This window comes from Aethalodelphis obliquidens, unplaced genomic scaffold (genome assembly GCF_003676395.1).
Source record: "Aethalodelphis obliquidens isolate GAN/ISIS:26980383/991018 unplaced genomic scaffold, ASM367639v1 scaffold90, whole genome shotgun sequence".
Taxonomy (NCBI): Eukaryota; Metazoa; Chordata; class Mammalia; order Artiodactyla; family Delphinidae; genus Aethalodelphis; species Aethalodelphis obliquidens.
In genome coordinates, this window is record NW_020838034.1 from 4,592,544 (window position 1) to 4,617,962 (window position 25,419).

Below are 25,419 nucleotides of genomic sequence, written 5' to 3' on the forward strand. Positions count from 1 at the left end.
TATATTGAAAATGCATTTCATATAAATATCATATAAGAGGTCCTGCGTTTTTATTCATGGCAACAAATTCTGTCTTTTAATTAGATGTTTAGTCCATTTATTTTAAAGTAGCTGCTTACACAGTTGAGTTTAAGTCTCCCATGTGGCCAGTTATTTACTATTTTATCAGTTTATTGTTCCTTCTTCCCTAGTTTATTTTGCCAAAATCATGCATTTTTAGTATTCAATGGTATCTAGCTATCTTGGCTTTTTATCTCCCCCTTCTCTTCCTTCTCCTCCTCCTCCTCCTTCTTCTTCATCATCATTGTCCTAAGGTTTACAATATGTACATTTAAATTACCAAAGTCTGCCTCGAATTCACATTATATCATTTTTACATATCATACAAGAAAACTGAACAGTATAATTTCACATGTTCCTTCTTATTTGTGCTTTTTGTCATTCACTTTACTTCTACATGTTATAAATCCCATACGAAATTGGTTTTGTTAGCATTACACAAACAGTTATCTTTTCAGAAAAATTTAATGAGTATCCAAAATAATCTTGAAAAAGAAGAAGAAAATTGGAGGACTCACATTTCTCAATTTCAAAAACTTACTACAAAGCTAGAGTAATCAAGACTGTGTGCTACTGGCATGAAGACAGATATACAGATCAATGGAATAGAACTTAGGGTCCAGAAATAAACCCATATACCTTTTAGGTCATTATAACGGTGTTAAGATAATTCAGTGGGGAATAAAGAGTCTTTTCATCAAATGGTTCTGGGACAACTGGATATAATGGACATCTATAGATTACTTCAACAAATAGCAGATTACACATTCTTCTCAAGCTCACAATTTCACCAATATAGACCGCATTCTGGACCATAAAACACAATTTAACAAATTTAAAAGAATAAAAATCATACAATATCTGCTCTCAGGCCAAAATGGAATTAAACTAGAAATCAGTAACAAAAAGATAACTGTAAAATCTCAAAATACATGGAGATTAAACACATGCTTCCAAATAACACATGGGTCGAAGAAAAATCTCAAGATAAATTTTAAAATATTTTGAACTAAATGGAAATACAACTTATCAAAATTTGTGGGAGTCAACAAAAACAGTGCTTAGAGGGAAAATTATAGCATTGAATACATATATTAGAAAAGAAAAAAGATCTGAAACCAATAATCTAAGTTTCCACCTGTGGAAACTAGAAAAAGAAGAGCAAATTAAACCCAGAGTAAGTGGAAGACAATAAATAATGATTAGAGCAGAAATCAATGAAATTGAAAACAGAAATCAACAGAGAAAAATCAATGAAACTGAAAGCTGGAAAGATCAATAAAATCAATAAGCCTCTAAGCAGGCTAATCAAACAAAAAAGAGAGATAGGACCCTAAGTACTAATATCAGATGAAACAGAGGAGATCACTACAGACCCCATAAAAGGATAATAAAAGAATCCTTTATTGAACAACTTTATGCCCGCAAATTTGATAATCCAGATGAAATGGACCACAATTCCTTGAAAGACACAGCCTGTAAAAATTCACACAAGAAGAAACAGACAATCTGAATAGCTCTATATCTATGAAAGAAATTGAATCAAAAATTAATAACCTTTAAAACAGAAAGCACGAGGCCCAGATGCTCAATGTAAGTTCATCAACTGCAACAAATGTACACCCTGATGGGGGCTTTTGATAATAGAGGCTATGTATACGTGGGGGTAGGAAATATATGAAAAATTTCTTTATCTTCCCCTCAATTTTTTTGTGAAATTAAAACTATTCTTTAAAAAATTCTGTTTTAAAGATTTATTTTTGTACAATTTTTAAAGGTTAGAAATAAAGTCAGTTGAAAAAAGACAATCCGGAAAGGGCCTTCAAGATGGGGACGGAGTAAGATGTGGAGATCACCTTCCTCCCCACAAATACATAAAAATACATCTACATGTGGAACAACTCCTCCAGGACACATGCTGAATGCTGGCAGAAGACCTCAGACTTCCCAAAAGGCAAGAAAATCCCCAGGTACCTGGGGAGGGCAAAAGAAAAAAGAAAAAAACAGAGACAAAAGAATACAGATGGAACCCGCACCTCTGGGAGGGAGCTGTGAAATAGGAAAAGTTTCCATACACTAGGAAGCCCCTTCACTGGTGGAGATGGGGGTGGAGGTGGGGGGTGGGGGTGAAGCTGCAGAGCCACGGAGGAGAGCACAGCAACAGTGGTGCAGAAGGCAAAGCAGAGAGATTCCCGCACACAGGATCGCTGCTGACCAGCACTCACCAGCCTGAGAGGCTTGTCTGCTCACCCACCAGGGCGGGTGGGGGCTGGGAGCTGAGGCTTGGGCTTTGGAGGTCAGACCCCAGGGAGAGGACTGGGGTTGGCTACGTGAACACAGCCTGAAGGGGGCTAGTGCATCACAGCTAGCCTGGATGGAGTCCAGGAAAAAGTCTGGACCTGCCAGAGAGGCAAGAGACCTTTCTTTCGGGGTGATAAGGAGACGGGATCCCTTCCCACTGTGCCTACAAAAGGCAGAGCACTGCCTAAGGGAGCTCCAGAGATGGCAGTGGGCCGTGGCTATCAGCTCAGACCCCAAAGAAGGGAATGAAATGCTAAGACTGCTGCCACTGCCACCAAGAATCCTGTGTGCAAGCTCAGGCCACTGTCAACAGCCCCCCGGAAGCCCATGCAGCATGGCACTGCCAGGGTCCCGAGATCCAGGGACAACTTCCCTGGTAGAACACACGGCACACCTCAGGCTGTTGCAATGTCAGGATGGCCTCTGCCACCTCAGGCTCACTCCGCATTCCAATTATGACTACCATACCCCCATCCTCCCCCCAGCCTGAGTAAGCAACAGAGCCCTAATCAGCTGCTGCCTTAACCCCTACTGTCCTGGGTAGGGAACAGACACCTGAAGGCAACCTATATGCAGAGGCGGGGCCAAAACCTAAGCTGAACCTCAGGAGCTGTGCAAACAAAGAAGAGAAAGGGAAATTTTTCCATGCAACCTCAGGAGCAGCAGATTAAATCCCCACAATCAAACTGATAAACCCTGCAACTGAAGAATACCTGAATAGACAATGAATGTTCCTAAAATTGAGGCAGTGGACTTTGGGACCAACTGTAGACTTCAGGTTTTCCTTCTGTGCCTAATTTCTTTCTAGTTTTATGTTCACCTTAGTATACTATTTAGTGCTTATTATCACTGGTGGATTTCCTGGTTTGGTTGCTCTCTTCTGTTTATATATATATATATTCTTTCCTTTTTCTCTTTTTCTGTGTATGTTTATGTTTCTTTGTGTGATTTAGTCTGTATAGGTTTGCTTATACCATTTGTGCAAGGGTTCTGTGTGTTCATTTTGTTGTTTTTGTTTTTGTTTTTTTCTCTTCCTTTCCTTCTGAGCCATGTGGCTGGCAGGGTCTTGGTGCTCAGGTCAGGTTTTGGGCCTGAGCCTTTGAGGTGGGAGGGCCGAGTCCAGGATGTTGGACCACCAGAAACTGCCTGGCCCCAAATAATATCAATCGGTGAGAGCTCTCACAGACAAATTTGTCTCAACACTAAGACCCAGTTCCACCCAATGGCCAGCAAGCCCCAGTGTTGGAGGCCCCATGTCAAACAACTAGCAAGATAGGAACACAACCACACCCATTAGCAGACAGGCTGCCTAAAGGCATATTAAGTTCACAGACACTCCAAAACACACCACTGGGGGCTTCCCTGGTGGCGCAGTTGTTGAGAGTCCGCCTGCCGATGCAGAGGACACGGGTCCAGAAGAATCCCACATGCCGTGGAGCGGCTGGGCCCATGAGCCATGGCTGCTGAGCCTGCACGTCTGGAGCCTGTGCTCCACAATGGGAGAGGCCACAAAAGTGAGAGGTCCATGTACCGCAAAAAAAAAAAAAAGAACACACCACCGGATGTGGCATTACATACCAAAAGGACAAGATCCAGCCCCACCAACCAGAACACAGGCACCAGTGCCTGCCACCAGGAAGCCTACACAAGCCCCTGAACCAATGTCACCCACCGGAGCAGACACCAAAAGTAACGGGAACTACAAACATGCAGCTTGAGAAAAGGAGACCCCAAACACAGTAAGTTAAACAAAACGAGAAAGCAGAGAAATATAAAGCAGATCAAGGAGCACGGTAAAAACCCACCAGACCAAACAAATGAAGAGAAAATAGGCAGTCTACCTGAAAATGAATTCAGAGTAATAATAGTAAAGATGATCCAAAATCTCAGAAATAGAGTGGAGAAAATACAAGAAACATTTAACAAGGACCTAAAAGAACTAAAGAGCAAACAAACAATGATGAACAACACAATAAATGAAATTTAAAAACTCTACGAGGAACCAACAGCAGAATAACTGAGGCAGAAGAACGAATAAGTGACCTGGAAGATAAAATGATGGAAATAACTGTGTCAGAGCAGAAAAAAGAAAAAAGAATGAAAAGAATCCAGGACACTCTCAGAGACCTCTGGGAGAACATTAAACACACCAACATTAAATTATAGGGGTCTCAGAAGAAGAAGAGAAAAAGAAAGGGTCTGAGAAAATATTTGAAGAGATTATAGTTGAAAAATTCCCTAACATGGGAAAACAAATAGTCAATCAAATCCAGGAAGCAAAGAGAGTCTTATAGAGAATAAGTTCAAGGCAAAACACACCAAGAAACATATTAATCAAACTATCAAAAATTAAATTCAAATAAAATATATTAAAAGAAGCAAGGAAAAAGCAACAAATAACATACAAGGGAAACCGCATAAGGTTAACAACTGATCTTTCAGCAAAAACTCTGCAAGCCAGAAGGCAGTAGCAGGACATATTTAAGGTGATGAAAAGGGAAAAACCTACAAAAAACATTACTCAACCCAGCAAGGATCTCATTCAGATTTGATGGAGAAATTAAAACCTTTACAGAAAAGAAAAAGTTTAGAGAATTCAGCAGCACCAAACCAGGTTTACAACAAATGCTAAAGGAACTTCTCTAGGCAGCAAACACAAGAGAAGGAAAAGACCTACAATAACAAACCCCAAACAATTAAGAAAACAGTAACATGAATATACATATCGATAACTATATTAAAGGTAAATGGATTAAATACTCTAGCCAAAAGACACAGGCTCACTGAATGAATACAAAAACAAGACTCATATATATGCTGCCTACAAGAGACCCATTTCAGACTGAGGGACACATACAGACTGAAAGTGAGGGAATGGAAAAAGATATTCCATGCAAATGGAAATCAAAAGACAGCTGCTGTAGCAATACTCATATCAGACAAAATACACTTTAAAATAAAGACTATTATAAGAGAAAAAGAAGGACACAACATAATGATCAAGGGATCAATCCAAGAAGATATAACAATTGTAAATATTTCTGCACCCAACATAGGAGCACCTCAAAACATAAGGCAAGTGCTAACAGCCATAAAAGGGGAAATTGACAGTAACATAATAACAGTAGGTGACTTTAACACCCCACTTTCACCAATGGACAGATCATCCAAAATGAAAATAAGGAAACACAAGCTTTAAAAGACATATTAAACCAGATAGACTTATTTATAGGACATTCCATCCAAAAAGAGAATACACTTTCTTCTCAAGTGCTCATGGAACATTTGCAAGTATAGATCATACGGGGTCACAAATCAAGCCTTGGTAAATTTAAGAAAATTGAAACCTGATCAAGTATCTTTTCTGAACAAAACACTATGAGACTAGATACCAATTACAGGAAAATAAAAACTGTAAAACATAAAAACACATGAAGGCTAAACAATACACTACTAATTAACCAAGAGATCACTGAAGAAATCAAGGAGGAAATAAAAAAATACCTAGAAACAAATGACAATGAAAACATGATGACCCAAAACATATGGGATGCAGCAAAAGAAGTTCTAAGAGGGAAGTTTATAGCAATATAATTCTACCTTAAGAAACAAGAAAAATTTCAAATAAAAAACCTAACCATAGACCTAAAGCAATTAGAGAAAGAAGAACAATAAAACCCCAAAGTTAGCAGAAGGAAAGAAATAATAAAGATCAGAACAGAAATAAATGAAACAGAAATGAAGGAAACAATAGCAAAGATCAATAAAACTAACACCTGGTTCTTTGAGAAGATAAACAAAACTGATAAACCATTAGCCAGACTCATCAAGAAAAAAAGGAAGAAGACTCAAATCAATAGAATTAGAAATGAAAAAGGAGAAGTAATAACTGACACTGCAGAAATACAAAGGATCATGAGCGACTACTACGAGCAACTATATGCCAAAAAAATGGACAACCTGGAAGAAATGGACAAATTCTTAGAGAAGTACAAACTTTCAAGACTGAACCAGGAAGAAATAGAAAATATGAACAGACCAATCACAAGCACTGAAATTCAAACTGTGATTAAAAATATTCCAAAAAACAAAAGTCCAGGACCAGATGGCTTTGCAACTGAATTCTATCAAACATTTAGAGAGGAGCTAACACCTAACATTCTCACACTCTTCCAAAATGCAGCAGAGGGAGGAACACTCCCAAACTCATTCTACGAGGCCACCATCACCCTGATATTAAAACCAGAGAAAGATGTCACACAAAATAGAAAACTACAGACCAATAACACTCATGACATACATGCAAAAATACTCAACACAATACTAGCAAACAGAATCCAGCAGCACACTAAAATGACCATACACCATGATCAAGTGGGGTTTATCCCAGAAAAGCAAGGATTCTTCAGTATATGTAAATCAATCAATGTGACACACCATATTAGCAAACTGAAGGATAAAAACCATATGATAATATCAATAGATGCAGAAAAATCTTTTGACAAAATTCAACACCCATTTATGATAGAAACTCTCCAGAAAGTGTACACAGAGGGATCCTAACTCAACATAATAAAGCCATATATGACAAACCCACAGCCAACACTGTTCTCAATGGTGAAAAACTGAAAACATTTCCTCTAAGATCAGGAACAAGACAAGGTTGCCCATTCTCACCATCATTATTCAAAATAGTTTTGGAAGTTTTAGCCACAGCAATCAGAGAAGAAATGAAATAAAAAGAATCCAAAACCAAAAAGAAGAAGTGAAACTGTCACTGTCTGCAGATGACATGATACCATACACAGAGAATCCCAAAGATGATACTAGAAAACTACTAGAGCTAATCAATGAGTTTGGTAAAGTAGCAGCATACAAAATTAATGCACAGAAATCACTTGCATTTCTATACTCTAACAACAAAAAATCTGAAAGAGAAATTAAGGAAACAATTCCATTTACCACTGCAACAAAAAGAATAAAATACCTAGGAATAAACCTTGCGAAGGAGACAAAAGACCTGTATGCAGAAAAATATAAGACACTGATGAAAGAAATTAAAGATGATACAAATAGATGGAGAGATATACCATGTTCGTGGATTGGAAGAATCAACATCGTGAAAATGACTATACTACCCAAAGCAATCCACAGATTCAATGTAATCACTATCAAGCTATCAATGGCATTTTTCACAGAACTAAAACAAAAAATTTCACAATTTGCATGGAAGCACAAAAGACCCCATACAGTCAAAGCAATCTTGAGAAAGAAAAATGGAACTGGAGGAATCAGGCTCCCTAACTTCAGACTATACTACAAAGCTACAGTAATCAGGACAGTATGGAACTGGCACAAAAACAGAAGTATAGATCAATGGAACAGGGTAGAAAGCCCAGAGATAAACCCATGCACATATGGTCACCTTATCTTTGATAAAGGAGGCAAGAATATACAATGGAGAAAAGACAGCCCCTTCAATAAGTGGTGCTGGGAAAACTGGACAGGTACATCTAAAAGAATGAAATTAGAACACTTTTTAACACCATACACAAAAATAAACTCAAAATGGATTAAAGACCTAAATGTAAGACCGGACACTATAAAACTCTTAGAGGAAAACACTGGCAGAATATTTTTGACATAAATCACAGCAAGATCCTTTTTGACCCACCTCCTAGAGAAATGGAAAAAAATACAAAAATAAACAAATGTGACCTAATGAAATTTCAAAGCTTTTGCACAGCAAAGGAAACCATAAACAAGACCAAATGACAACCCTCAGAATGGGAGAAAATATTTACAAACAAAGCAACTGATAAAGAATTAATCTCCAAAATATACAAGCAGCTCATGCAGCTCAATATCAAAAAAACAAACAACCCAATCCAAAAATGGGCAGAAGACCTAAATAGACATTGCTCCAAAGGAGATGTACAGATTGCCAACAAACACATGAAAGGGTGCTCAACATCACTAATAGTTAGAGAAATGCAAATCAAAACCAGAATGAGGTGTCACCTCACACCAGTCAGAATGGCCATCATCAAAAAATCTACAAACAATAAATGCTGGATAGGGTGTGGAGAAAAGGGAACCCTCTTGCATTGTTGGTGGGAATGTAAACTGATACAGCCACTATGGAGAACAGTATGGAGGTTCCTTAAAAAACTAAAAATAGGGTTTCCCTGGTGGCGCAGTGGTTGAGAGTCCACCTGCCGATGCAGGGGACACGGGTTCGTGCCCCGGTCCAGGAGGATCCCACATGCCGTGGAGCGGCTAGGCCTATAAGCCATGGCCGCTGAGCCAGCACGTCCGGAGCCTGTGCTCCACAACGAGAGAGGCCACGACAGTGAGAGGCCCACATAACGCAAAAAAAAAAAAAACAAAAACTAAAAATAGAACTATCATATGACCCTGCAATCCCACTGCTGGATATATACCCTAAAAAAACATAATTCAAAAAGAGACATGTACCACAATGTTCATTGCAGCTCTATTTACAACAGCCAGGACATGGAAGCAACCTAAGTGTCCATCGACAGATGAATGGTTAAAGAAGATGTGGCACATATATACAGTGGAATATTACGCAGCCATAAAAAGAAACGAAATTGAGTTATTTGTAGTCAGGTGGATGGACCTAGAGTCTGTCATACAGAGTGAAATAAGTCAGAGAGAGAAAAACAAATACTGTATGCTAACACATATATATGGAATCTTAAAAAAAAATGGTTCTTATGAACCTAGGGGCAGGACAGGAATAAAGATACAGAGGTAGGGAATGGACTTGAGGACATGGGGAAGGGGAAGCTGGAACAAAGTGAAAGAGTAGCAATGACCTTTATACACTACCAAATGTAAAACAGATAGCTAGTGTGAAGCATCCGCACAGCACAGGGAGATCAGCTCAGTGCTTTGTGATCACCTAGCGGGGTGGGATAGGGAGGGTGGAAGGGAGACGCAACAGGCAGGGAATATGGAGATATATGTATACGTATAACTGATTCAATTTGTTATACAATAGAAACTAACACAACACTGTAAAGTAATTACACTCCAATAAAGATGTTTAAAAAATTAAATTAAATTAAATTTAAAAAAAGACAACCTACAGAAGGGAAAAAATTATTTTCAAATCATATCTGATAAGGGCCTAGTACCCAAAATATATAAAGAACTCTTACAACTCAAAAATAAAAAGATAACCCAATGTAAAATATTTAAAATCATCATTATGTACTGGAATACTTCAGCCTTATTGTTGAAAAGTAGTTTATATGCATGGATCTAATAATTCTATATTCTCCATTCTGTTACAATTCATATGTATTTTATTATTCCATAGCCATGGCATTTAGTTTAATGTAGATTTATGGTAAACCTCTTTATTCTCCTTTCTTCTTTGTAAAAATTGTTTTGGCTGTTCTAGGTCTTTTGCATGTACGTATAAATTTTAAACTGACTTATCAACTTCTATTTTACAAAGCCTGCAGGAATTTTGGTTGAGATTGTTTGAATTTATACACTAACTTAGGGGGAATTGACATGTTAACAATATTAAACTTCCAATCCATGTGCATAATACGTATCTTTACTTATTCATGCTTTCTTTAATTTCTCTCAGCAATAATGTATAGTTTTCTGTGAAGACGTCTTCACATATTTGTAAAAGTTATCACTAAGTATTATTTTTAATGACTTTTAATGATATTTAAAATTGTTTTCTAATTTTTGCTATTATTTAGAATACAATATATTTGTATATGTTGGTCTTGTATTCTGAAAACTTGTTAAATTTACTTTTTAATTCTAGTACATTTTCTATTAATTTCTTGGGCTTTTTCTATAAACAGATGAGATCAGGCACATTCAGAGTGGTATGGCCGTAGAATTTTTCTATAAACAAAGACAGACAATGTGTGAATAAAGACAATTTATATTTATTCATTTACAATTGTAATGCCTTTTTAAAATGCCTTTAATTCCTTTTCCTTACTTTGTTGCCCTAGTTAGAAACAGGACAATATTGAATATAAGTGATAAAATGTACGTTTGCATTACTCTTGTTCTAAGAGATAAAACAGTGTCTTTCACCATTAATTACAGTAATATCTGTCAGTTATGAAAATTCCCTTCAATTGCTACATTGTCAAGATTTTTTTCATGAATGCAATCTAAACATTATTTATTTTTTTTCTGAATCAATCAAGTTAATCATATATGATTTTTTTCCTTTATTATGAATATGGTGAATTTCATTGATTGATTTTCAAATGTTAAACCCATCTTTTATTACCAACAGTAAACCTACTTGTTCATGGTGCATGATCCATTTACATATTGTTAGATTTTATTTACTAGTATTTTCTTAACGATTTTTGCAAGTATGTTTATGAGGGATATTTTTCTTTCATTATCTTTTTATGTGTGTTATGTGTAAAGACCGTCTGGTTTTGAATTTGAATGAAGCTGGCCTCATAAAGTGAAAAACACTCTCACTTCCTCCCTAATCTGGAAGTTTGTGAAGAATTTGTACAAGTTCTGTAAATCTTTGATAGAATTTACCAGTGATGCCATTGAAGCCTGGAGTATTCTTTGTGGAAGAATCAAATTTAATTTAATTTATTTAATAAAAATAGGACCACTCATATTTCTTTTCTTTTCTTTTCTTTTTGTGGGTCTCACAGGTACATTTATTCATGCACAAGGGCATCAGCACTGCTACAAGTCAACACGATGACCCAGGTTTGTGACCTGCCTACAACATAGACAGACCAACATCCCATTCAAAGAAAGCTGGTTAATGATGACCATGAGCAGGCACAGGACCAGAAGCTTTCAAGGCTTTACTTCTTTTATTAGCACTCCTGATTTTATAAAAGATGAAGCCCATCAACCCCATTCCTACCCAAATCTCCTGGTAAACTTGGGTATAGTAGGGCATCATGGGGATCCAAACGTTCTTAATAAGGCTTTGAAGCATCTCGGGCACAGGATCAGCATCTCAGGCCACCCTAACTCACAACAGACAACTTGGAAAGGTCACTGAGTGCACAGGCACTGCAGGGGCCTGCTGGGAAAGCAGGACCACTCATATTTTCTATTTTTTCTTGGGTCAAATTTGATCATCTGTGACTTTGAAAGACTTTATTAACTTCATGTAAGTGGTTGAAGGGATTTACACAAAGTTTCTCATAATCTTCCTTTCTTTACCTTTTAATACATACAGGATCTGTAGTAATCTACCCTTTTTAATTGTGACTTTTTTTCTTGGTTAGTCTGACTAGAAGTTTATCAAATTTGTTTATTTTTTTAAAAGCTTTTGGTTTCATTTATTTTATTTTGTTTTCTATTTAATTCATTTCGGTTTTCATCTTTATTATTTATTTTCTTCTTTTCAATTTGGTTTTAATTTCCTCTTCCCTTTTAAGCTTCTTAAAGTGGAAGCTCTGATCATTGAATCTGGACCTTTCTTCTTTACGAATATAAGCATTCAAAACTATATAACTCTAAGAACTGCTTTAGTTCTATCACACAAGTTTTTATATCTTGCATTTTCATTCAGTTTAAGATATATCCCAATTACCCCTGTGATTTCTTCTTTGATGTATGAGATATTCAAAAATATGTTGTTTAATTTTTTAATATTTGTGGATTCTTCCATATTCATTTGTTATTTATTTCTAATTTAATTCAATCATGATCATGCAAGATATATTATATAATTTTAATCCACTTATATTTATTAAGACTTATTTTAAAGCCCAGAAAATGGTCTACTTTGATGATTGTTTCATGAACACTCAAAACATCTATTTTCTCTGAATATGAAATTTTAAGTTTGTAGACTTCTTTGTTTAGCTTGTTAAAGATATTGTTCCATTGTCTTCTGACTTGCATTGTTTTTAAGAAGTCTGAATTTTTTCTACATTCCTCTATACATAATTTTTTTCTCTTGCTGCTTTTAAGATTGTTTTCCTCTTCTTCATTGGTTTCAGCAATGTGATTTGGCTGTGTCTTGGTATGTGTTTTGTGTGTGTGTGTGTGTGTGTTTCTCTTACTTGCACTTTATTGACCTTCACTATTATGTGGGTTTATAATTTTTTATCATTTTAAAATAGTACTGCTGTTATTTATCCAAATATTTTTACTGCACTCCTCACTCTCTATTCTTTCTTTCTGGGATTCTAATTGATTTTATATTGGGTTGTTTGAATTTTTTTCCACAGGTTCCTGAAACTGTGTTTCTGAACTTTTATTTATGTCTTCCTTTCTTGGTAATTTCTATTGCTTTTTCAAGTTAAATTATCTTTTCTTTTACAGTTCCTAATCTGCTATTAATCTAATCCAGTGAAATGTTCTTTGCAGATAATGTGTTTCTTTTATGTCTAGAAGGCACATTTGTTATTTTATATCTTTCATTCTTCTCATTATATTCATGGTTTCTTTTAATCCTTGAATATATATGTAATATTTGTAAATGTTTTAACATTCTTGCCTGCTAATTCCATCATGTATGTATCTCTTTCATGTATGTATCTCTTTCTTCTGATTTTCTTCTGACTATAAGTGACATTTTCTGCTTCTTCATATACCTAATAGTTTTTGCTTGTTTGTTTTGTTTTGTTTTGCGGTACACGGGCCTCTCATTGTTGTGGCCTCTCCCATTGCAGAGCACAGGCTCCGGACGCGCAGGCTCAGCGGCCATGGCTCACGGGCCCAGCTGCTCCGCAGCATGTGGGATCCTCCCAGACTGGGGCATGAACCCGTGTCCCCTGCATTGGCAGGCAGACTCTCAACCACTGCACCACCAGGGAAGCCCTACCTAGTAGTTTTTTAGTGAATGCTGGAGATTTTGAATTTCATGTGTGGTGTGCTGTATTTTTTAGCATTGAACATTGTTCTGTTGTGTATAGGTTACTTGTGGATCCTGTTCAGCTTGACCTGATTGAACTCTCTGTTTGATAGGGCAGGACTCAGTCTTTACTTTAGAGTTAGAGTGGCTCGATTCCTTAGGTATGGTCTTACTAGTGTCTCAATTGAAGGCTCAGGACGTTTAGTTAAGCTTCTCTGCTCTAGTTTGTCAAACACCAATGTCTCACAGCCAAATGTAAACATCAGAACCTCTGTTTAGTTCACATTTCCCCATAATAGTTCTATTCCAGCCTTCTAATGCCTGGCTCCACATACGCATACCTTAGTATTCTGCAAAAGACCAAGAGATGCTTATGCATAGTTCTGCAGGTTTTATTTTGTGCAGCTTCCTCTTCTCTGCTACTCTGCCCCACAAGTTCCAGCCACATTGCCATCTCTAAATTTCAATATTTGTCTCCTCAGCTCATGCTTAAACTCTACTTCCCTATGCCATGTTTTGCAAAGAGCCTCTAAGCAAAAGCTCAGGGCAATCATGGAGCTTAACTTTTGTGTTTTTATTCTCTCCAGAATCACTGTCTTTCACTGCCTATTGTCTAAAATCTGAAAACAATTGATTCATATGTTTTTCCCACTTTATTAATTTTTTTTATGGTGAAAGGACTAATAACATAGTAGTTGCTGCCTCCTGAGTGGAAGGAGCAATATCTAATTGATGTTACACTTTCCTTTGTGTGCCATTTATCAATTTATTGCCCTTCAACTTCAAATTTGCCTTCATTGCTTGCTCTAAAGAAACTGAGCTGGGCCCTTGACAACTGGTACAATGTTAAGCTTTGTCATTTCAGAGCACTATTAGACACACTGCAGGAAGAAGGGACTTTCCATTTCCATTATGCTCCATTTGGCAGTTTTCTTCAGCATGACTTGGCTTCACCAGCAGCAAGTTACTGCAACATGGGCAGATATTCCAACATCCAGCTCTGCAGCGCATGGCAATCAATAGCACCCCAAAATAAGCAATTTTCCTCAGCATCCTTCTTTGCATAATAAAGTGTTTCCAGCAAGATACTACCTTCAGAATAGCTTTCCCCAGTACACTAGAGGGCAGATTTCTGGCACATTCCAAAGTGTGGATTTCCACCAAGTTCTCCCAGCCTGGCACATTACAATGTCTCTGTCATACAGTGGGTTGATGCTGTGCCCTCTCCAATAAGGTCTGGATATTAGTCCTTATGCAGGAAGGGTTGTCTCTTCCTCAGGTGTTTGTTGAGTTTTTAACATTCATCTTTATTAAATTTTCTTGAATGCACACATGAGGTTTCTGAATCAGAGCAGATTTCTTATTATGCTCACCACACAATCAACAGTCAGAATGACATTGGATCATTAGTCTCTCCACATTTGCAACCCTGCAAAGTGATATGATAAGAACCAGATGGAAAATGTATCCTACACAAGTGGCAGGACCATTCTGTATGCAAGAGATGGAGAAATATAAATGTTTTCCATTTATAGAGAGGAAAGAGATTATTTTTCTCTCTCTCCTTCTGAGAGAGTCTCCTTGGAGACAGGATGCAAAGAATCCTTACTCTAATCTTTTGTTATGCAAATAAACTTTTCCAGGAAGAAGATAGTAGAGTGTCTATGGCTTTTACAACCTAGAAATGTCTTCATGGCTCCAGGTTCCACCCCTTTTGAAATGTAAACAAGCAGAGAGATAATGCTACAACTTAGGTGCCTTACCAGAAATGTAACCTTATGGCTTTTGGGGAGATAAGAGAAGCTTATTGTATGGAAGCAATTAGCTCCACCATCAAAGAAACAAATGGTGTCAGACCTAATCCTCATTGTAAGGAGTAAAATGTTCCTAGGAGAAATGAAAGCAAACCTTCTACTCTGATAGTGTATGCATTTCCATGGCTCAGGAAACTGAGGTTTTTATAGGATCACTAAAAAAATCTAGAGAAAATTTATTTCCCACAATACCCTATCTTAGCCCTAGGGATAGTATCTGTTCCTTATATCTGCTATTCTTGTATTCTTTAGAATTATCTTAATTACTATTCAATATCTTATTGCTCCAGTTCCTTGTTATAGCTACTAATTCTTTATATTAAACTCCCTATTCAAATTACTGAGTGACATTTGTCTAATTGGGCCTTGACTGATATAGAATTATAACTTACCCTCTCATAATTATGAAGGCAACAAAGTAATTGCTACTTTCTGTTCAAAAGATCCAATTTGCACAATGCCATCAATACACTAGTACATGTGATATTCTATGAAATGTCATGACAAACAAGATTTCTGTGGTCTATATTATGACAGGGAGCAGTAGAATTGTCATAGCCCTAAAACAAGACTGAAAATACACTACTGGCAGTGCCAGGTAAAAGCAACTGCTTCTGATTGTACTTAAAATTTGTATGGAGAAAAAGTTATCCAGGTCAATAGCTACTTACCAAGTGTGACATGCTATGTGGATTTGCTCCAGTAACAACACTACACCTGGGACAGCAACAACAACTGGCATCACAATCTGATTAAGTTTACAATAGCCCACAGTCATTTTCCAATACACATATGACTTATTCACAGGCCAAACTGGAGGAATTAAATAGGGATGTGATAGGTATCATCACCCCTGCTTTTTCAAGTCGTTTATGGTACCATTCATCTCTACAATTCCCACAGTAATGTGATATTGCTTCTCATTTACTATCTTGAGAGGGGGAGGAAATTCTAGGGGCTTCCACTTAACACTTCCTACCACATGGCCTGTATGTCAGGGAGCCACTGTGGGGAATTCTACCAGTTACTGAGCATGTCTATTCTAATTTTACATTAGAGAACTGAGGAAATAATGACCGGGTAGGTCCCTGAACCAACTGATCCACTGTGTGTGAGACCAGAGCTAACACTACACCTATTACCTGATTTGAGTCAACACAGTGGAGCATCACAGTCTATCAACCAGTTTCCAAACCTATGTCAATTCAAAGATCAAGAGCCCCTTTACTGAAAGGGAGGCCAAGTCTCCTTGAGGAAGTACCCTGCAACATTAATATAAACACACACTGTAAATCTTCCACCAAACCTTCCCCCAAAGGGACCTATACCCATATACTAGAGTGACTTCACCAAGTAATAGGAAATACCAAGACCTTTCAAGGATTACTTGACACTGGCCCGAAATTTATGCTAACATTTTGGTACCCAAAATCTCACTATGGCTCATCAATCAAAATGATGGCTCATAGGGGTCAGATGGACAAAATGACATGCACTGTAGATGTCAATCAGTCTTTCTCCCCAGCTACCTTAGTATTTGTTCAAAGGCTCCCATGAACAAAATGGCCATGTTAGCAGAGATGAAACCTATACTTAGGCTCAACAATATGGACTTCCCCTTATCAAAGCTGACCTGGATAACATCATTGTTGAGCACCCAATCTGCCAAAAGCAGCAACCAATAATAACCCTTAAATATGACATCATTTCTTGTTAAGAAACAGCCTGGTGGCAGGTTAATGATAATGGACCTCTTTCATAATGGAAGGGGCAGAAATCTGTCTTTGCTGGAATAGACACAAATTCTGAAAACGGATTTGCTTTCCCTACCCGTAATGCTTTCTGCCAGTCCTACTGCCTGTGGACACTCAGAATGCCTTAACCACCATCATGGCGTTCCCTGCAGCATCGCATCTGGTAAAGGAACTCATTTCACAATACAGGAAGTACAGCAATGGACTCATGCTTATGGAATTAACTAGTCTTACCGTATATTCCATTATCCAGAAATAGCTGATGTATTTGAAAGATGAATGGCTTACTAATGACTCAGTTACTCCACCAGTTTTGAGATATCTTAAAATGATAGTGTTCTGTTTTAAATCAGTGTATGTTCTGAATCGGACAATTATATAGTCAGAATTCATGGGTCCAGGAGTTAAGGGGTGGAAGTGGTAATGGCTCCTTTTACTCCCATTTCACTTAATAACTCACTTGCAGGATTTTTCTTCCTGTCCCAGCATCCTTAGCTCCACTAGTCTTAGTACTCATGGGCAAAATATTTCTAACCAGGGAATGGGACAGAAATAATTAAATTTAATTAGAAGGTGAGACGGTCACCTGGCCATTTGTGACCCCACACATCACTGAACCAACAGTAATCCCATGTTACAATTAATCCATTATATAAAACTTTCATTATTCAAATTGCTGTGTGATTTCTATCTCCTGAATGGACCATGACTGATAACACTTCTTTTTTACACTAAGCAATCATATTTTCTAAGCACTGCTTTAGCTGAATCTCACAAGTTTTAATATCTTACATCTTAATTTCTATTCAATTCCAAATATTTTCCAATTTCCCTTATAATCTATTCTTTAACCCATCAGTTTTTAGGCTGTGTGTTAATTTCTAAATGTTTTTCCCAGATTTTTTTTGTTTGATTTAGAATTGAATTCCACTATGGTCAGAGAACATACTTTTTATTATTCCAGTCCTTATAAATATATTGAGTCTTATGATTCATATGTCCACTCTTGCTTCCATGTGCACTTGAAAAAAGAGTGTATTCTGCCGTTGTTGGTTGGAAGATTCTATAAATATCAAAAGGTCAAACGTACTAAAACGTGGAACAGCTGTTTTATATGCTTATTTACTGTCTACTCATTCAATCAATTGCTAAGCAAGTATTGAAATCCCTAATCAGAATTGTAAATTTATCTATTTCTCTCTTTGACTTAGTTTTTGTTTTATTTATTTTAGAACTCTATTACTAGGAGCATGTATATTTAAGATTGTCATGCCTTACTGATGAATTAGCTTTTTATTTTAATAAAATATCCCATTTTATTTATGATAATATTTCTTGCTTTGAAGTCTACTTTGTCTGATATTAATGAAAAATGAAGGTGGAAGTAAAGGCATTTTAAGATAAGTGAAAATTGGGATAATTTCTACACTACCAGAAATTGCTAAAGACGTTCTAGAAGATATAACCCCTTCAGTACAATTAGAGTTTGCATGGTATATCTTTCCCTACACTTTTTCTTTCAATTTATCTGTGTATTTTTGTCAAATTTCTCTTTTAAATAGTGTATAGTTGAGTCTTGCTTGTTTTTATCCATTCTGACAACATCTGCCTTTTCACTGACATGTTTAGTACAGTTGACCCTTGAACACAGGTTTGAACTGCACAGGTATACTTATAGATGAATTTTTTTCAATACATATATTACTATGTTTACAATCTGAGGTTGGTTGAATTCACAAATGCAGAACCACAGATACAAAGTATCAACTGTAAAGTTATATGTGGATTTTCGACTGCTGGGATGGGGGTAGTAGGGGTGTGTTGTGAGCACCCTTAACCTCCACATCACTGAAGGGTCAACCATATACCTAGGTTGAATACAGTTCTCAATACCATTGAATTTCAGTCTACTCTTTTACTATTTTTTCTATTTGTCTCATTTGTTAGCTGTTCCTCTGTTCCTTTATTCCTTCTTAAATATTAATATACTTCTTAAATATTAAAATACTTAAATATTTTTAGTATTCTATTTCTGTACTGCCTTCATAGGTATACCTCATTGCATTATTCTTTTCATTATTGTTCTATGGGTATGCATTCTTAACTTATTACAATCTTTCTTAGTTAAAATTGTACCACTTCTTGTTAAACAAAGGCATCTTATAACAATATAGTTATATTTAGCTCTTTCTTTATGTTATAGTTGTCACGTATATGACATCTATTATGTTATAAGCCTCACAATACTACGTCATAATATTTTCTTTAAATTATAATATATTCTTTAAAACAACTGAAAGAAAAATAAGATACCTTTGTTTACTCACATATTAACATATCTTCATTCCTCTTTATATATCCATAGTGATCTTCATTCCTCTTTATATATCTATAGCTTGCATCTTGTGTCATATCCCTTCAGTCTTAAGAAGTTCCTTTAGCATTTCTGGTAGTGTATAATTATCTCAATTTTCACTTACCTGAAAATATCTTTATTTCACATATATATGTAATTTTTGAATGATATTTTTTACTGGACATAGAATTCTGACTTAACACTAAAAACATCACTCAACTGTTTTCTGGTCTCTATTGTTTTCAATTAGAAGTCAGTGAAATCATTGTTCCCTTGTATGTAATTTACCACTTTAACCTGGTGACTTTCAAGACGTCTTTTTTTTTTAAAAAATTATTTATTTATTTATTTTTGGCTGCGTTGCGTCTTCATTGCTGCCCGCGGGCTTTCTCTAGTTGCAGTGAGCAGGGGCTGCTCTTTGTTGTGGTGCACAGTCTTCTCATTGCGGTGGCCTCTCTTGTTGTGCAGCACGGGCTCTAGGCACACGGACTTCAATAGTTGTGATGCATGGACTCAGTAGTTGTGGCTCATGGGCTCTAGAATGCAGGCTAAGTAGTTGTGGCACACGGGCTTAGTTGCTCCACGGCATGTGGGATCTTCCCGGACCAGGGCTCAAACCTGTGTTGCCTGCATTGGCAGGTGGATTTCCAACCACTGCGCCACCAGCGAAGCCCTCAAGATGTCTTTATCTTTGATTTTTAAAGATTCAGCTCTGATGTACATAGACTTGATTCTTTTTATTTATCGTGTTTGGGATTCACGGAGATTCTTGGATTTGTTAGTTTATATTTCTCACTAATTTGGCCAATGAATCTCCGGATATTTTTGTGACACATTCTACTCTCTGAGACTCCAATTACATGGACATTAGAATTCTTGTATTGTTGCATGAATCATTCAGACTTTTCATTCATTTCTTTTCTGTTCTTAGATCAATAGAAATTATTGAATTTGATCTTCAAGTTAATTGACCCTGTCTTTTACCAATTATAATTTTCTGTTAAGAAGATTAGTAAATATTTCATTTCAAATATTTTAACTTTCAGTTCTATAAATTCTATTTCCTTCTTATTACAGCTCTCATTTCTTAACTGAGATTCCACATCTGTTTGTTCATTAAGAGCATGGTTTCCTGTAAATCTTTGAACCTATGTATACTACCTGCTTTTAAGTCCCTGACTACTAATTTGGGCCATCTTAAGGTTAACTTATACAGACTATCTTTCTCTTGATTATGGGTCATATTTTTCTGTTTATTCCAATGTTGAGCATTTAATTGTATACTGGGCATTGTGGAGGATACATTATAGAAATACTTGGATTCATTAATCTTGGTGCACTTGCCATCTTTGAGTAGGCACAATGTCAGGAAGTCTCCCTACAGCACAGTGTTTGGACTTGCTAAATTCATTCACCTTGACCTGAATCTTCCAATACATGAACAGATGAAGTCACCAACTGAGTCATGTCATTTCCTTTCTTGGGGTTACACGGTACTCTGTTTATAGCACTAATCACACTCTAATGAAATTGGCTGCAAGCAGACTGTGAGCTACTCAAGAGCAAGGCTCAGGTCTTCTCTCTGCAACTAGTGCCTAACCCAGTGCCTGATACTCAGAGTGGATATGCATGTCATATTTGTTTATGTAACAAAATGAATCATTTAAAAAGTCAGAAATCATACAATGCTAACACAAAATTCACAAAATACTGTAATATGTGGGTCATTTAACTCTGTTAACTCAAAGACTCTAACATAAGTTCAGTTTCAACCGACGATATCAATGAACCACAATACAAGGTAATTTTAAATGCTTATGGTAAACATTTAAAGAAATATATTCATGAGGTTCAATATACTTTGTTTACAAAGACAGGAATGAAAACAGAACATTTCAGTAAGAGTCTATCAATACTGACTGAAATGAAGCTCCAGTATCTAAAACATGAAGTTTACTCATTCATCATACCCTATTCCCTGATTAGAATAAATTGTGTGTTTGAGCGTATAAATTCCCTGATTAGAATAGATTGTGTGTGTGTTTGTACATATGGATGGAGTAACAGAAAGAGCATGGAATTTAGGATTAATAGATCTGTAACTGAGGCTCCATTTTTAGTCCTACTTCTATCTCTAATTGTGTATGTGCCCTTAGGAACGTCCCTTAATCTACCCCCAGTGTATTTCTCTGAAAATGAGGTAGTAATATTTATCTTACACAGTGCTGTTAGTATAAAATGAGGTCATGAATGTGAAAGACCTTTGTGAACTGTAAAGAGTTACATAAATATTAGGGCTAGTTATAAAATAATTCAAATAAAGCATTATTATCAATACCTTTGACCATGGCATTCATCACATCTAAAACTCCCAAATGTTATCTCTCCCCTCACAAAAATATATGTGCATACTTACACACACACGCACGAACACATACATTACCACACATGTGTACATACTTCATTCAGCAGCAGCATCAAAACTGATCTGGGATCATGCACCTTTTAAATATGCCTTTTTAAAAATTAAGCCCTGTGGGTCACTTACTTCCTGTCTTAATATGGCTTAATATTATCCCTCCTGCCTACCTCCCTCCTCTCTCCTCCTGGAAACATTTATACTCATTAAGAAAATGTTTTATTCTACTTATTGTTGGTAGGGCTGCAACTATATTCTCTAATCCATCATGCATTGCAAGTAGGGAGTGTGAAAGGATATCAGGTGAAACTGGTTTTTCTCTAGAGAAGCTACAAAGTCAACACTGTGAAAATCCTATTTCAGAATGTTTAACATCCGTAATAGTCTGTTTCACATTTTCTTTTCTAAAAGGTTAAGTATTAAACTATCTTAACTCTTGGTTTTATATGTCAAGCTATCAAACAATCAGTTTCAAGTCTGTTATTTTTCTGGTTATGGCTAAAACATACTAACCTAGTATTAATCCAGTTTCCTTCCAAAGAAGGATATTTTTCCTCCAGCCCAGTTTTAAGTGACTAATTAACAAAAATGCATGAATGTCAACTGAGCTTATGGAACAAGTGAGAACTGCTTATAGGCAATCCTGCAATGGGGAAAAGTAATTTCAACTATGCTCCCAAGGTTGTCACCTCTACTTTGTCATTTTCTGTTAGTTTACTTTAGGTGAGGGAAGTCTATATGGCAGGCAGAGGGAATATGATATGATATGTCTATCCAAACAAAAAACTGGAAATTCCTGGACAAGACCTTATACTTAATATTTGTTCACACATTCATCTTTCCAAAGGTTTATTAAGTACCTATTATTTGTCAAGCTAATATTCAATACAGCAATGGGCATACAGAGATGAATAATACCCACCTGCTAGTACATCTAGCTTTTTCAGGCCTGTGTGTCTCTGCTCAGGCTCTTTTCTTTCCCTTGACTGTCCTCCCTCATCCCTCCCCCAGACTTCAATTGACCCAATGCCACAAAAAGTTAATTAAATATCACCTCTCTGAATTATTTTCTGACCTTCTAAATAGATTTGACCATTTCTCTTTTTTGCACAACACTCCTGACCCCAAACAACAATCCTGTACGTATGCCTATAGCAAGTTTTGGTATTCTTTGCTATTTTGTCTGTCTTCCCCATCAGACTGTGAATAACTTGAAACAGAGTCCCTGCATTACTCGTTACTGTAACCCCACAGCTAGTTAACTGCTTAACAAACAGTGCTTGAGAAATACACATAGACTGAATAAATAACTGACATTATGGTTATTTTTCTGATGCACAGAAGAGATAAACAAAAAAAGTGCTAAAAGAAAAGAGGTATTTGCAATGCACAAGAGAAGCGAGATGAAGAAATATGGGTAGAGTGAGACAGAGAATTATAACAAAAAGAAAGAAGATAATGAAGATAGCCCCCACATTAACCAGCAATCTAAGTAACAGGCATAATTACAGGAGAGAGCAATAAAACGATTCACTGTTCCTGACTCATCATACTGGAAGGATATGAGACCACATAGGCCTACCCACTTTTGTACTATTTGTTGCACTTCTCCTGTAGGAGCTGCTTTCTCCAGTGAGTCTAAAGTCATGCAAAGTGTGTAAAACAACTAACATTAGTGGGCAATTCACTCATGCATCAGGTGTGAGGGGGAAGGGCAAGAATGATGTTTAAACACTTAGGGAATGGAGGGGATGGAATGGGAGGCGGCCAGAAAACTTTCAACACAGAAGACCACATGTGCCTTCTGATATCTCTCCACCCCCCATTATCCCTCAGCCTCCCAGCTGAGAACCACACACACCTTCTATTTGCCCAACTTAATGAAAAATAGCAGTGCCCACATAGGCAAAAATGGACAGGGTCAAAGAGTGCTTCTCTAAGAGAGTTTAAGGAAATTATGGAAGCAAATGATCTATAAAAGAAGAAAATTGTATTCTGTGGTATATTTCTGCTAGGATTTGAGGGAGGAGATACTTATACCAGAGAAAATTCTTTGAGAATATGATGGAAATGACACATCCATACTTGTGCACAAAATCTAGTAAATAATTCCATAAAGTTCAAAACCCCTCTAAGCCCTTCCAAACACTACTCCTCAAGGCACTATGAACCTCAGGTTGAGATACCTCTCCTAGAGGGATACCCAGCGATGTTTATCACGGAGACTCTGACATCAGCTATGATGTCACCCAACTGTGAGAGCCTGCAACGAGGGACACTGGACAAAGAACCCCAGCCCTGTTGACCTCCTCACATCAGGATCTGTGGAACAGAGAGTAAATTACAGGTCACCTAGAAGATGCAGCAATACTATTTCTGTGTCTCAGAACAGAAAAATAAAACTGGAAAGTAAGGGACAGGAACTACCCTGGGGATGGAATCACAATGGAAGTGTGTGAAAAGACATGTTGCCATATCAGTGTCTCTTGGTATCTTCCAGCTCTGTCTCAGAGCAGAGATAAACTAGTAGTAAGATCCACAAAAAATATTCCCACATGGACTTCCCTGGTGGTGCAGTGGTTAAGAATCCACCTGTCAAGGCAGGGGACACAGTTTTGAGCCCTGGTCCAAGAAGATCCCACATGCCGCTGAGCAACTAAGCCCACGCGCCACAACTACTAAGCCTGCGCTCTAGAGCCTGCAAGCCACAACTACTGAGCCCACATGCTACAACTATTGAAGCCTGCACTCTAGATCCTGTGCTCTGCAACAAGAGAAGCCACCACAATGAGAAGCCCACGCACCGAAACGAAGAGTAGCCCCCGCTCACACCAAGTAGAGAAAGCCCGCGCACAACAACGAAGACCCAACGCAGCCAAAAAATAAATAAATTAAATAAATTTACAAAAAGAAAAGTTTATTAAAAAAATATTCCCACAACCTTCCTCATTGAGGATATAAAATAACGTAGCATGAATATGCTTATTTTGATATACATTGTATTGGGAGAAGGATAAGTTTGCACTGTTGCTGATAGAAGGGAATTCAATGACATTTGCCTTAGACTCTGCAATCAGAATAGCCAGTATCTAAGAAAACTACTTCAATGCCACTGCAGTTACTACATAGAAGTTTTAAATCTGAAAGGCTTCCATAGGTTGAAAAAAGAAGTGTGTTTATAACAAGTACATCTGGATAAAAGTGCAGTTACAGAGAACAGCCACCAATATATTCTCTCCCAGCTTAGCCTCTAGGAACGACAGAGATTTTTGCCTTGATTGCAAAGAAGGAAGGGAGACACACAGAAATGAATATTAACTAAGGAGCTAACATGGCTGGATAATGAAAGAAATGACCCTTTTTGCTGAGGCTGTTCATTCTTCAATCAGCAAGACTTAAGAAAATCATTTCTGAAATGACTGTCACGGGGTAAGTGATTTAACTTCTGAGAATGAAAGCCATCCTCAGGCTGTCTCTGCAGCTTCATTTCCTAAGACCTCTTTCACATCTGTTCCAACTGCCTTTTCTCCACTTCTCCTTACCAGACTAGGTCAAGGATTTGACTGTCTGAGAGGAGCCAGGTAAAGTGAGGGCCAAAAGAGGTTTGCAAGCAGAACTCCTCAGGCACAGAAATAAGTAGTCTTAATCTGGCTTGGAATGATTCTTGTATCTGGTAACAAAATTTGACAGAGCAAAAACCTTGCTTTCTGCTTTTCCCTTAGAGCATGAGAAGGAAAAGCATTTCAACTCTTTGATATTATTCTCCACAAACACTGTATTTGATGAACTTGTGAATCATGGCATGCTTGTGAGTAGACACACATTACACTGGACCAAAGGCCTCCTGACAAAACAAT

General features: G+C 37.1%; 1 protein-coding gene and 2 pseudogenes across 1 annotated transcript in view; 1 reads left to right on the top strand and 2 right to left on the bottom strand.

The window, feature by feature from the left end:
• The window catches only part of LOC113614022 (olfactory receptor 10J5-like), a 109,543-nt pseudogene that overhangs the window by 83,213 nt on the left and 911 nt on the right, over positions 1-25,419 (bottom strand).
• The window catches only part of LOC113614021 (putative olfactory receptor 10J6), a 135,550-nt gene that overhangs the window by 58,101 nt on the left and 52,030 nt on the right, over positions 1-25,419 (top strand).
• Positions 11,165-11,347, bottom strand: LOC113614024 (6.8 kDa mitochondrial proteolipid pseudogene; annotated as a pseudogene).